General features: G+C 32.3%; 1 protein-coding gene across 9 annotated transcripts in view; it reads right to left on the bottom strand.

The window, feature by feature from the left end:
- Positions 1-16082, bottom strand: part of mef2cb (myocyte enhancer factor 2cb) — a 127346-nt gene that overhangs the window by 105169 nt on the left and 6095 nt on the right. For all 9 annotated transcript variants that reach the window (XM_073951132.1, XM_073951130.1, XM_073951128.1 and 6 more), the window contains exon 2: positions 3144-3243. The gene's annotated coding sequence lies outside the window, so the exon portion shown is untranslated. The remainder of the gene's footprint in view (positions 1-3143; positions 3244-16082) is intronic.

Below are 16082 nucleotides of genomic sequence, written 5' to 3' on the forward strand. Positions count from 1 at the left end.
CTCTCTCTCTCTCTCTCTCTCTCTCTCTCTCTCTCTCCCTCTCTCTCTCTCTACGCAGGGCAAATAATCGGGTTTACTCTTGAAGGGGGACGGGCTTACATCACTCCAGTGTTTTAATGAAAGAAGCGCAACACTAATGCGTTTTTATCTCCTACCTGATAATGTCAAATCACACTGTGTATAATCTAAGTGTGAAGTGAAACAGTGGTAGATTTAGCTTTGTGACTTTTAACTTCATTTGTAGGCTACCCAGAGAGCTTTTTTTCAAGACATTTTAGCAGATCAGTTCATAGAGCTGAATGGCAGCCTATATTTTAACACATTGTTATTAAAACTTTAATAGTCTTGTCTGCATCTATGTCACCTACAGTCTTTTAACATCAATTAAACCTTTTGGTGTAATTCCACAAAACTTCTTTTAAGTGAAATAGATCTTTAGATGGTATTTTTCATGTACTGAACTGTTTACAATTTTTTTTTTGGTAAATGGTTTACATATTTTAAGGTTTTACTTAATTAAGCACTAATATTTTAATTGACACTTTTATTTTATTTATTTTTTTAAACCAACAGTTGAGTTTCCATATTTTACCCTGATTTAGGTTGAAACAGACAACTGAATTTTAAATGCTCAACTATTTAAAGAGTTCAGATGCAAAAACAAAGTGTCCTCTGAACTTTCTTCTAAAATTAGCATTTTTCTCAGACTCCTGTTTTTATTTAGTAATTTCCTTTTTATGGCAAATAATAGATGATTTTCAGCTATTTTAACATGAATTAACTGAACATAAACATAAGGCAGAGTAAAATGCATATTGTAGAAGAAAATTCTAAATGGCACTTAGATGTTTTTGCATCTGAACTTTATTTATTTATTTATTTATTTATTTATTTATTTATTTATTTATTTATTTATTTATTTATTTTTATTTATTTATTTATTATTTATTTATTATTTATTTATTTAATTATTTATGATTATTTTCACTTACTCAAATCATTAGCAAATTGACAACTTGCTGTGATATGTTGTTCACATTTCAACAAATTTGTGAACGTTTAAGTATTTTTAAGATTGCTGATAATTAATAAGCTCTAAAATTTTAATTCACGTTTTTATGTTGAACTATTCATTCATTCATTCATTCATTCATTCATTCATTCATTCATTCATTCAAAATATTAGCAAATTGACATCCTGCTGCAATATGTTCCTTGCATGTTTTCAACAAATTTGCACTGTAGAATCCAGTTTCATTCATTCATTCATTCATTCATTCATTCATTCATTCATTCATTCATTCATTCATTCATTCATTCAAAATATTAGCATTTTGACATCCTGCTGTAATATGTTCCTTACATGTTTTCAACAAATTTGCACTGTAGAATCCAGTTGGAATATTGTAAAGAAAATAAATTAAGAAAGTAATTCAACTGATGGAAACAGTGATGTTAAAAGAATAATAAAATCATGTTGGTTATCATTTTTTATAAACATAAATATATTTTAACCCAACATATGGCTTTGTGTTTTCATTTTGCTTTTAGTAGGTGTTAGTCCTTTTTTATTTTCAAGCAGTTCTAGTTATTTGGGAAACCACATCTACAGTACATAACAGCGCTCTAATGAAACTAGATCTGAAAAATCTATAAAATATCAAAGTATTTAAAAAAAATCACAATAAGTGAAAATGTCTAAATCACTTTGAGCCATATACATCTGCATATATTACTCTCCTCTCACAGAGATGCTCTTCACACCATATATTTAAATGAGTTTCCTTTGACTTGATTTAAGTACTATAACATGTGCTAAACATGAATAAATCACAGACAGATCTGTCCCACAATGGAATAATTTAAATTAACGTATAAAGTAATCAAAAGAGTAAGAGTTAAAAAAAAACAAAAACACTCATTACACTGTTAATGATTTATGTAACACAGTATTTAACTGTAATGAGAACTGATTTTTACTGCAGGACAGTTATCCGGTGTTGCTGTATTTTAAAGTTGCAATTGTGAAAATGACTGTTTTTTACAGTAAAGATATACACTACTGTAAACACATACCAAGGAAGTGATGGAGCGGTAAACACAGCTATTTTGCTGTAATCGATTTACAGTAAGTTACTGACAAAATGAATTGTAATATGACCTGAACTTTACTGTAGGACAGTTATGCAGTATGTTACTGTATTTTAAAGTTGCATTGTAAAAATTACTTTATATTTTACAGTAAAGATATAGATACAATACTGTAATAAATACTTGAAAAGCAAGATAAATGGTGCTTTAAATGCAAATACAGTATTTTTTACTGTCATTAATTTACAGTGAGTTACTGGTGAGCTGCTGCCAGTAAGTTACTGTAGATTCTACAGGAAATTGTTAACAGTGCATGTCAAAGACCACCTTATGAATGTTCAGATATAAACACAACCCAAAATTGTCATCATTTACTCATTTGATTGTATCAACCCTTTATGAGTTTCTTTCTTCTGTTGGACACAGAGGAAGATGTTTTGAAAATTGTTGAAAACCTGTAACCATTGACTTCCATAGTATTTTTGCTTTTCCTACAATAGAAGTCTATAGTTACAGGTTTTCAGCTTTCTTAAAAATATCTTATCCCTTTAATATAAAGAGTTGATAAAGTAATGGAAACTATCTTATATTTTTTTCCATTTCCCCAGTAATCAGAATTTTTTCATGCCGATTTTTAGTGTTTCCTGAAATTCATAATGAACTTTAAACACCACTTGAGTCGCTGACAGACAAACCAGAGGCAGAGGTAAAACATGAAATCAGTTAATGAATTAATAAAGCCTGCTAATCTGCCTGACAGAATGTAACTGGAGCCAGTGCTATCAGCTTCCGTGGGATGCCTCTTCTGGGTCACAGGACACTCCGATCTTGAATTGCATTTTTATTGGTAATTTCAATATCTAGATCAATACAGCTATATGATTCCACATGCTGCGTTTCATCAGACTCACTATGCGTTCACAGTTTCTCACGTTCATCCGCTCAGTTATGAGTCAATGAAAACCTCTTTAGCCTCAAGATCGCTAGGCCGCAGTATCATTTTTACAAATTGCTGTGTCCATTTGAAAGCGTGAATATTATGCTATACCCACCACATTCACAATTTCTTCAGTTCTTGCAGCTTCGGCACAGAGCTTTTCCAGGAAGACCCTCTTAGGTTTCAGCGTGTGGTTTTGTTTGTTTAGTTGGCACCTGGTGAAGAGACACACAAAGAGAAAGAGAGAGAAATTCTTTCTGTGTTAATAGCTATATCTAGGCACGGCGTTCAAGACACACTGCATGGCTGGGGGAAGTACAAAAGGAATAAATAAATATATAAACACTGTTATTGAGCTGCCTCTTGCATATTCATGCGCTAGGTAAACTAGATAAAGAACAGGAAGAGGAACAGAAACAACTGTAACTACAGCAACTATAGCTCTCACCATTGATATTGACCTGGCTGATTTAGATCTGCATGAGCATTCGCAGTTTTAAACCACAAATAGTCGTTTGCCCCAGATATCGCCTTTTCTAAGATGCAGAGGACAGATTTTGTTACACATCTGCAAGTAAATATTTACATTTAGTTCCTGTCATTTCCTGCCATTCTTTTTCTCACTCCCCTGTTCTCTCTCTTTCACTCGCTCTCTCTTTGACCAGTTCAGATCTCAGATTGCAGCCCTCATCATACACTATCATGTTTAGGTTAAAACTTCTACAGAGAGAAATTTTATATGGATTTTTTGCTCTCTATCTCTCACTGAGAAAGCTTAAGAATTTTATTCATTCATTCATTCATTCATTCATTCATTCATTCATTCATTCATTCATTCATTCATTCATTCATTCATTCATTTTCTTTTCAGCTTAGTCCCTTTATTAATCCGGGGTTGCCACAACAAAATAATCCGCCAACTTATCCAGCATGTTTTTACACGGCAGATGCCTTTCCAGCCACAACCCATCTCTGGGAAATATCCACACACACTCATTCACACTCATATACACTACGGACAATTTTAGCCCACCCAATTCACCTGTACCATATATATCTTTGGACAGTGGGGGAAACCGGACCACCCAGAGGAAACCCACACGAACGCAGGGAGAACATGCAAACTCCACACAGAAACGCCAACTGACCCAGCCGACGCTCGAACCACCGACCATTCTTGCTGTGAGGCGACAGCACTACCTACTGTGCCACTGTTTCACCTAGCTTAAGCATTTGTCAAATTTTTTATTAAAATTTAAAATAAATAGCCTATATTTGTAGAGCTTAACAATAAAAAATGATAAGATGATAAATTGTTATACACTTATATAAAGAGCATTTTGAGACAATAAGATATTTTACAATGTAATGATCTACAAAATCATTAAGCCTACAACGACTTCAGCTTTCATTGAGCTTCATAATTTGCCAAGAAGTATTAAAAGAACATAATTTGGATACAATTAATGGTGTGTTTTTGTAATGCAGATACACACCATGAAAAGGTGAAATCATCAAATATTTAAGATCTACTATATACTTACTTAACTACCGCACAGCCCAGAGGGTGCTTTTTGATAATCACATAAACTGTTCACTATAAGTTTTTATGATTAAACACACTTTTTGATCCTGTTGACTGACCTTTCACAAAGTGGCAAGAGGTTTCCTTCTTATTTAAATACTTAAGTAAAATAGTACCTATTCCTATTATGAACCTTATTTGGTATGTTTATATAAAAATGTAATGGTACAATCAAAATCTGAACCATAACTCCAAATGGCAAAAGTTAAAAGTTATATCAAAAGTTATTTCAAATGATAAGTATATTATATAATCATACATTATATTTTAGATATCCATTCATTCATTTTCCTTTGGTTTAGTCTGTTTATTTTACCACAGCGGAATGAACCGCCAACTTATCCAGCATATGTTTTACAAAGCAGATGTCCCTCCAGCTGCAACTCAGTACTGGGAAACACCCATACACACCCATTCCACACATATACAACTGTCAGTTAAGTTTATTCAATTCACCTAAAGTGCATGTCTTTGGACTGTGGGGGAAATCCAGAGAAAACCCACGCCAAAACGGGGAGAACATGCAAACTCCATATATAAACTGGCCCAGCCCGGGTTTCTTGCTGTGAGGAGACAGTGCTAACCACTGAGCCACCCTGCTATCTATATTTTATATAAATAGTTACAAATATTTTTGTTATATTTATAATATATAAAGTCAATAAGTATAGCCCTTCTGTGAATTTTTTATTCTTTATTTTTTAATTGTTCCCAAGTGATGTGTAATGTGTAAACACAGAATTCACAGAATAACCTATTATATATTTCACTTTGTAAAATCTCTTATTTCTTTTAGTTTGGCAGGAATAATAACTTTAAAAACACATTTACGGTAAAAACACCCTTAAGATAAATGTACACATACAAGCACACATACATTCTGATTGGTTACAGAACAAACTGTTGTCCAGCGACTTAACTAATTAACCTAACTTAGTTAGCCTTATTATCCTGGTTAAGCCTTTATATTGCATTTTAGTTGAATACTATCCCAGCAGACACAGGACGTCAACATGATGTCAGATTAGCGTTGTTCCTCAAAGTCGTTGGGACGTTGCATTAAGTTAGAAAATGAAAACTGGGTCGACATCAGCTACCAATATCAGGCCGATGCCAATGGCCAACATCCAATCTAAAATCAACCAAATATCAACGTCCAGTGATGTTACAGCTTGACGTTGCATGGACATTACCACTATGACATCTATCAGATGTTGGATTTTGGTTGCTATACCTGATGCATTAATATTAGTTTTAGATGTCAATATGATGTTGGTTTAAGATGTTAGCTCGATGTTGGATTTTGGTCACTTTCCAACACAACCTAAAATCCACAAAATATCAATGTCATTTTACATCGTTATTGGACATCGAATTAACTTTGTCCTTAGACGCTGGCTAGACAATGAATTTTGGACACCTGACGTCACAAACTTAATCTAACCTAATATTAATGTTTTATGACGTTGTGTGTCTGCTGGATATTGTATTGAAAAATATCATCATTGCAACGACAGAAGAAATTAGTCATTAGAAATTAGTTAGGAAAGCTATAAATCAGAGTAAAGCAGAATTGCAATTAAAAAAAAAAAGGCTAACAGCGATGTCTTCAACTGTAGTATTTTAAACAAATAATAAAGTGAATCTCTAAAAAATTTAAAACTTAAAGATGTTGTTTGTATTTAGTATTAGCAATTTTCACCACATTAATTCAGTCTGCTAAACATTGTGCAGCAGAGCTGACTAATGACTTTGTTCAACTTGCTAAATTTGCCTGTTAGATGTTCCCCAAGGGCAATTTACTGTAACATCTCCAAAGGGCATTTCGGTCAATGGAAACATAAAACATTGCAAAGATTAGTCAAATTTCCTGACCTAATTTACAAACAGACAGACACGTACTGTATACATGTGTCTACAAAAAAAAAAATGCTGTTTTCCTTGGCTGTTGATCGACAGCAGGCCGTGGGTCCAAACTGAACCTGCTTGCCATCACTCAGGATCAACAATCCGATTTCCAGTAAGTTCAAAGCCACAAGGAAAGTGTCCAGTAGCAGTTATGTCATTTCGTATACGCATACAAGAGGCCTTTCAGAGAAAGGTAATTTTGAGGTTTCGGCCTCATCTGTTCATGTTTGTAACGAGCAGATGTAAGGAGATGGAAGATAAATACACAATGTTAGTGGCTGACAACAATCCCGCCTACGTTGTTTTCTTTTCGGGAGCCCGGTAGTTACCCACGTGCGTGTCTTATTATCTTCAGTCAGACATAAGTATCGTTCGGGGAGGATAGAGGGACAAGGCCTCTATTTCATTTTTATTTTAAGAGCACGATAAACATCAACACATTTTCTTTGGCAAACAGGAGCGAGCAGGGTTTGTTGTGTGCGCGTGCATGTGTGTGTGTAATCTCTTGCTGATCACACTCATGTGAAAACACAATCTGGCTGTCAGGGCTGATAACATTGTCAAGTGCTCAAACAGCAGTACTGAGCTTTCGCAGTGCAGGAGAGCATCACGAGTGAGTCTGTCTCCCGAAATCTGGCCCGATCATGGGTTCTTCTCCCTCCCTCCACATTCTTCCTCCAGATTTTCTCATTCTTTCTCTCTCTCTCTCTCTAGAGAGTTTCCGATCTACAGTGGAGAATTCTCCATGGCGCAATTGCCGTTAGTGCTTTTCAATGTTAGACACTTTATTGTATTTTTGAGGTAATTTACTGGCAGCACTGTTGCCAGCAATTTACCACAACTGCCCCTTTAGAGTAACTTACCTGTAAATGTGTTTTACGTTAGCAGGGTCCTATACAATTTTATTCTACAGTAAAATTGCCCTCCCACAATTTAATTTTACAGTAAAAAAGCTTTACCACAGTCTAAATTTACAGTAAATATATATTTTTTACAATTTTCTAAAAGCCTTACTGCAATTTAATTTTACATTGAAAAGCCTTACCACAGTTTAATCTTACAGTAAAAAAGCCTTACCGCATTTAAAATTTTACAGTGAAAAAACTTTATCGCAATTTAATTTTACAATAAATAAAATTTTGTACAATTTAATAAATGTCTTATCACTATTAACTTTTGCAGTAAAAAGCCTTACCACAATTGAATTTTACAGTAAGTTACATTTTTACCATTTTAAAAAAGCCTTAATGCAATTTAATTTTACTGTGAAAAATCCTTACCACAATTTCTTTTTATGGCAAATGCCCTTGATTACATTTGATTTTTAAAACATGACAATTTTTACAGTACTTTTACTGTAATTTATTTACAATTTACTAATTTTTAGTATTCGCTATTGGATGTAATACAGTCCAAAAGAGTGAAGAGATCATGTACAACAGGGCTTTTATTATTCATTGTTATTATGTCCATTATAAATACTTTACAAAAGTTATTTTATTCATCAATCTATTTTAATTACATTTTGTGATACAAGATAATTTTTTCATCATCTGTGTCATTTTGTCCACAGTAGCAGTCCTATGAATACAGCAGAATACCGCAAATTTCTAATACTCAGTTAGTTATGGTAAAGGTTTTAAAATTAATGCAGTGAGTATCACAGTAATGAACTTTACAGAATTTGTTTGTTTTATTTTTGACCATTTTATTATGACCATTTTTACAGGGCAGTAAATAGCTGTAAACTTGCAGCAAAGTAACAGGGTTGTTTCTGTTGTAAACCTTGAAAGGGTTCTGAATGTCCATTTTGTTTTAAAAGCGAAACAATTTGTCATGCTTTATTTATATATTTATTTATATAAAGTCCTTTATTTGATGTACTAAGAAGCCTTTTTGCTTGCTTCAATGAAATTCAGTTTTTGATGGAATAAAATGTCAATTGGTGGTTTTTATTTTGGGTCAAGCCAAACAAAAGCATACATGAGCATGAAAAACAAGATTGAACTGGCTTCTGGGCAAAATGTTGCATAATGTAGGATTTCTATGCATGCTTATGATAAGTGTCGTTAAGTGTTATTAGCATAGTTATACATTTTAAATGCAAAGGTGACATTGTTCGAGATGTCTTTATCATGACAACTTAATCAAGTCTGTCATAAACATGACTATTACTGTCATGATGCTATTATAATTGTGTCATTAATATTTTGGTCACTTTTTTTCATTGAAATAATCAAATTTGTTATTAAATTTCTCAACTTAAAATGCCAACACTCTGTGAAATACATTTATATCAGTGTCATTATTATGACATGACAAGTAATGAAGTTTTTATCACAGATTCAATTTATTTCAATATGGTTGAGGTTACTTTACACTGTTAAATTAAATTCATGACAAAATTATAATGGCCTTGTGACTATCATGTTTATGACGGATTTATGACAAGTTATGTTGTCTCTTTGATGTAAATTTGTTATGACATACAAAAAAAAAATGTTTTGCTGTATATTTGTCAGGTTGCCATAACAAAGACATTTCGAGAGATGTCACCTTTGCATTTAATTTTTCATAACTGAGCAAATGACACTTAATGACATAAGCTTACATATAATCTAATTCTTATTCAAGACATGTAAGGTTTCATGGCAGTCCTATGATATCTCCTTCAAGTAAAGTGTTACCTTTAAAACTTTTATGGAGAGTTCCTGAGTAAGTGCTTTTTGTTTGTTTCAATGAAACCTTTTAAATTATATTTTTGAATTAGAGCTAAATATTTAAAGAAGAGACATTTTGAATACTGATTATTGAATTTTATTTAGGGTCAAACCAAATTAACTGTACGGTGTGCTCTATGAGCAGAACAAACAAGACTGAAAAGATTTCTGGACAAAATGTTTAGTTTTCTCCTCTTGTGAAGGCTAGATTAAATTGATTTCAATTTGTACAAGTCAGCTGATCTTGTATTTTTTATTTTTTTATTTTTTGGAATGATTTAACAAAGGATTGTTGTGCTATGTTTGAAAAGGTTAGGTTTACTGCTTTTTTACACATTTATATATATATATATATATATATATATATATATATATATATATATATATATATATATATATATATATATATATATATATTTATTTATTTATTTATATATTATATTTATATATATATATATATATATATATATATATATATATATATATTATTATTATTATTATTTTTTTTTTTTTAAATGTGTGGTTTATATATTGTGAATCTGTTTTCGTAATTTGTAGTAAAGAGCCATTTAAATCGCCCTCCCTCTCTCTGCCACCTTTAATTTCACCCGTTTCCTGTATATTTCCCTGTTTTCTTTCCAAAACTTTGAAGTTTGTGATAGGCAGACAGATAGACACACTGACAGACAGGGAGAGGAAAACACACTTACAAAACTGGGGTATTTATGCAGCACAAAGTTATGTAAGAGTCTAGCTTTAGAAAGAAATGCTTTAAAGAGCTATGGAATGACACTTTTAATTCTGCCTCAGTTCATGTTGCAGTTATGTCGCAAATATTTAGTTTTTAACCCTATGTTCCGTTGTTACATTTGAGGTCCCATTGAAATGTGTTTAAATGTACATTTGTAAAGCTGCTTTTATGATAAAGAGTATAGAGAGTCACGGTAAATAAAGAGAGTCACGGTGGCTCATGGTGAACACTGTCATCTCACAAACAGCAGGAAGAAGTGTATGTGTGTGTGTGTGTGTGAATGTGCGTTTCTCAGTACTGGGATATGGCTGGAAGGGCATTTGCTCCTTGAAACATATGCCGGAATAGTTGGCGGTTCATTCCGCTGAAGCGACCCTCAATAAATAAGGGACTAAGCAGAAGGAAAATGAATGAATGAATAAAAATAAAACTACATACAATCCAGTGCAATAATAGGAGACCAATGTTTCAGGAGTGTGTATACTGGTTAGAGCATCCTAAATTATTATTATTATTATTATTTTTTATTTATTTTTTTCATACATTGACATGGAAAGTGTGTAAATATGCAAACTTTTTGTGTTACTCTGTGCCTAGCAATTTTAATGCTGTATATTTAAGTCAACAACAAATGTATATATAGTGGTGAGGCAGTGGCGCAGTAGGTAGTGCTGTCGCCTCACAGCAAGAAGGTTGCTGTGTTGCTGGTTCGAACCTCGGCTCAATTGCTGTTTCTGTTTGGAGTTTGCATATTCTCCCTGCCTTCGTGTGGGTGCTCTGGTTTCCCCCACAGTCCAAAGACATGTGGTACAGTTGAATTGAATAAGCTTAAATTATCTGTAGTGTATGAGTGTGTGTGTGGATGTTTCCCAGAGATAGCTTGTGGCTGGAAGGGCATCAGATAAGTTGGCGGTTCATTCCGCTGTGGCAACCCCAGATTAATAAAGGGACTAAGCTAACAAGAAAATGAATGAATATATATATATATATATATATATATATATATATATATATATATATATATATATATATACACTATAATTTACCATAGCGGCCTAGTCAATATTTATTCATACTATTCAACATGTCAATTTGGAGGAAAGACCACCTCCACAAAATGCAATTTTAACGCACAATTAAATAAAGAAGAGAGAATGGAATTCTATGTTAAGTCCACTCAAATTTGTAAAAACTAATTCCGTCATGTTGTCCCAACACAAATTGAATGTTTGAAACCCCTCGTTTTTATATTAAAAAAACACTGTAAAAAATGCAGGGTTCCACACAATTTCTTTAGGTTGTCAAAGCCAAACTAGCAGAACACTGTAAATCGCAATGAGTTAAGGTAACTCAAACCATTGAGAAAAATAATTGCAACAAACCATTTAAGTTCAAAAACTATTCCTAATGAGTACTGTGAACTTAATCAATGTAAGAAAATAAAGCAATGTGAGCGCAGTAAAACCCCAAAACATAAATGAAGAGAACTCAACTGAGTACGGTAAAACCCAATAAGTTAGGACAACTCAAACTGTTTGAGTAAACCGATTGCTACAAACCATTTGAGTAAAAAAAAAAAAAAATCTAATCTATATGAGTACTGTGAACTTACTCCATTTAAGTTGAAGTAATGAGGTATTTAATTAACTTTTTACCTTCAACACTAGGTTCAAAACTCTTTTCAAAATTGAGTTAACTACAATAATTTTTTTTGGTAACGATGACTGTTGGGTTTTACAGTGTATATGTGAGCAAGGAAAAAACAAGATTGAACAGACGTCTGAGCAAAATGTTGTTGCTTTGTTTACCGTCCTTGTAAAGTCTAGAGTTTTAATTGATTTAAATTTCTAAATGTCAATAAATGATCTTCATTTGTTTGAATTGATGAAAGGTGTAACAAAGAAGCATTGTGGTCTTTTCATTTGTCATTTTGTGGTTGGTATAGTGTAAATTTGTTTTTTTTTTTCTCGTATTTTTGTAACAAAGAGCTATACAAAATCTCTCTTTCTCTCTCTCAAAAAAAAAAAATGAATATCATATATTAAACAAATGAATATACTGTTAATTCTAAACACACCAACCATCTAGAAAAGAAGTTGAGCAAAACAGTTCTCAGTGGAAGCCGAGATCTCATCAGCTCTGACCCTTCAAAGTCCGTATCCACAGCAGGCCATTTTACACACCGCTGCAACTTTCAAATGATTTCAAAGTAATAAAAAAACTGCAACTTAAACTTTCCAAGCACGCAAACTCAAGAAACTTCTGAAAGTGCATAACTGATGCAATCATCCCGGTTTGAGCCCTCTCTTCACTGCATTTAAATAGCACCTGAGCACGCTAACACATATTGTGGTTGGAAGAAAACCAGTAGTGAAGTGTTGACTCGTGTGGGGACAAATTCGGTAATTTGCATGTTCTGTTGGGCAAACAGCGCGTGAACGCTACACCTTTGATTCATTATAAATGAACCACAAGCAGCACAACACGGTTAAGCCTTTGTGTAGAAAGCTGCTGCTCTGGTTTCAGTATTAAAGCTGTGTGCTGGAAAAAGCCACCCCAGTTCCAGTTACCCTGTGCTATACTGAAGTCTGTATCTCCCCTGTCAATACACCTGTATACGCTGTCCCACTTGCTAATGGAGGCCTAAATAGGAGCTTGTGTCAAATCACAGTAAAAGTTGAAAACTATATTTGTTTTAGTTCTGAGAATAAATGGGCTTTGTTGAATTGTGTGAAATGTGTAACTGCAATGCATATCTCTGCCAGCAGGGGCGCACTAAAGCTTTATTACAGACCAGCCAAAAGTGTCCATCACATTTAATAATACTAATAATACAAAAAAAAAAGGCTAAATAATAAAAAAATTAACATGACAGCTGATTGCAGCAGTGTCCATGATTTTTATAACCAAAGTTTAAACATCAAGGATATGCCTGTCAAAGTTGATAGTATATGAACAATATATTGTAATATACAGTTAGAACTTGAAAAAGTTGTTTCTCTGAATTGACTGTATCTTTTATGTTTGAGATTGAGTAAAATGTTTGTTTTGTTCTGTAAAGGTCTGATAGCAATTCCTCTAATGCTGAATAAAAAGCTTTTCATTTAAATCTTTTATTGTTTTGTCCTCTCTGAAAATATTTTAATGTATTTTGACTGATAATCAGAATTATTCCACTAAATATTAATTTCTTAAATTAAGACGATTTGTATTATATTGTCAAAAAAGAAACATAATGTTTAAAAAGTCTTTAATGTTAAAATAAATAAATACATACATAAATAAAGAAATGTTTTATTTTAAGTTTGAAAAAAAAATGTCTACAGAATAAAACAAAAAAGTACATTTTACATAAACACAGAGCATATTAATTAAAACACAATAAACAAACAAACAAGCAAATAAGAAATTAATAAATAAATAAATTAATCAATTAATTACTTAATTTATAAATGTTTTATTTTAAATTTGAAAAGAACGTTAACAGTTAGCATAATAAAAAAAATATATATATATTTTCTTAAACACAGCATTTAGTATATTTTACCCTTTAGCTAAAAGTTGTCTTTGTCTGTTAAAGGCTACATAAATATATAAATACATACTTAAAAAAAATCTTACACTAATGATTTTTCCTCCTTTCAAAGGTGGAAACTAAGTCACACATAGTCTCTACTAAACTTGTACAGTTATTTCATTGTTTCAACTTGGAGTTTTTTTTTCACAACGGTGGCACTAAAAATGATGCCAGCATCACATTTTTCTGTCTCCAGGCTTAGAGTGCCAACCGGTGTTTCCTGAGCTTGTGCAGGAGTCCAGTCCTAACAGATGGTGGGCATTATGGACAGGCAATGGAAATTTTACCTATATTCTCTTATTTTTATTCCAAACTGCTCATATAATAACTGCTAAACCAGACAGTGTTGATTATCTGTACAGGGGGTGCATGGTTACGTACGTATAAGTATGTCTGATTTTTTTTTTCTTTTTTTGCAGAATGTTTTTTTCTTACAAACTCCTATTAGACATCATATGCAGTTTTACTCTCTTTCATCCCTTCAGTCTTTGTCTGTTTTTCTCTCTTTTTCCAGCATGTTGAAATTGCTACACTGCTACAGTAATGCACATTTCAGGTGGTAAATAAATCAAACTCTCATTTTTAAATCTCTTGTCTAAGTGAAGTCACAAAAAAGGTAAAAAAACAAACAAAACAAAAACAAAACAAAACAAAAAACTTGACCTAAGATATGATCTGAGAACTCAGAGACTCTCTCCATATGCCACATAAACTTATAGGGCTTTCTTAGGGCTGCACCACAAAAAAAAAATATAACAATAAAATGAATAAAATTAATAAATAAACAAACAAATAAATAAATAAATTAATACATAAATAAATAAAAATAATAATAGGTGACGCGGTGGCACAGTAGGTAGTGCTGTCGCCTCACAGCAAGAAGATCATGTTAGCATTTATTTACAGGTATAGACACCTTTAATTGTCATTAAGTCATTATTCTTAGAATATCTTGTTTTGTATCTTGTTTTTCTTCAAATTTATTTCAATTGAAAATAACAGAAAAAAGACAAGTTTTAGGGATATCTAGTTTATCTGGTGAACATCTGGGCTATAGTTAATTAGGGTAACACATGCAGAGAATAATTAGAATCACGTTACTGAATATACATTTGTAAGAGTTTCACGGTCAGATGTAATTTTTATGAGAGTTAAGTATTTAAAGGAATCACACAACATGTTTACTATCATTTTTGCTAATCAGATTATGGGTATTTGTGTCATTATTTAATACATATTCTTCACATTTTTCTACACATATCCATTTGGAATTCTAGAGGAACACATTGTCCGAACATATTCTCTACTAAAAAAAAATATTTTTAATGTGCTTCAGGAATTAAAAGACAACTTGGAACAAACACCTATGGTGAGTCATGTAATACTAGCACAATCCTAGTTTCATTAGAGAATTTGTGATCTGTTCTTCAAAATGTACATCGTGTAAACTGTCTCATATCAAAACAGTCATCTACATAAATTTTTGTTCCTCATGTTAGCTGCATATTTCAAATAACTACATTTTAATTAAGTGGACTAACTTTGACTCTATGAATGTTGATTATTTAATTTGTGCTGAGATAATTGCATTGGTCAGTATAGAAATTAGATGCCATACCTTTATTTGTTAATTTTCACATTGTCTGTACATCCTCCTCAAAAATTTCTGAGTTGTTTTGGAACTTAACTCTCTTGGGAATTTGCCCTGTTTGGTAAATCTGGTCCAAAATGTTCTAATTTTGCATTAAATAAACTCATTTTGCACTACTTTGTTTGTCCAGCATCAACATTGAATTTGGGAGTTTTTACACTGTCAGAAAAAAATAAAGAAAGTGACAGGACAAACTACCTAAGATTTAAATAGCCTTAAATGTAATTAAAAGAACATCAAAGACTCATTTATTGCGTATTACTATATGAAAAAATTTTGTGCATGCATCAGATGGAGTTCACTATGTAAGGGTGTGAATTTTACTGTAAGTTCACTAATGCATGCTGGGCTAACACTTTACAATAACAGTACATGAATTATGATCAAAAACTTTACAACATGAGTTAAATTAGTTCATGTGTGAATAACGGCTACCTTAATTGCTTGTTAGTACATGATTGTTAGTTGATTAATGTATTAGCTCATGCTTAATTTAACCATTATGAACTCGTGATATGTTAATGTATAATTATACCATGACTTTACTTGAAGGGAAACATCATAATTAACTCATTCTTAACTACTCATGAACTCGTTATGCACATCTGTCTAGTGTGTTTACACTGAATATCAATAGAAACATGTTCTGTTGCTATTAACATAAACACTTTAAAGGTGAAGCAGGTGATTGTCTTCAGAAATATTTTAGTTGTGCTGGTTGAAAGTCTCTTCACATTCCAATAGTATTGGTTAAAGTAAATGATCTAAATGTATTTACATGTATTTTTATATTCTGGGTAAGGTATAGAACAAAACAAAAAAATCATCCAATTAAATATTGTCGGGCTGACATCTCCCATTT

The sequence above is a fragment of the Danio rerio genome, chromosome 5 (assembly GCF_049306965.1).
Source record: "Danio rerio strain Tuebingen ecotype United States chromosome 5, GRCz12tu, whole genome shotgun sequence".
Classification (NCBI taxonomy): Eukaryota; Metazoa; Chordata; class Actinopteri; order Cypriniformes; family Danionidae; genus Danio; species Danio rerio.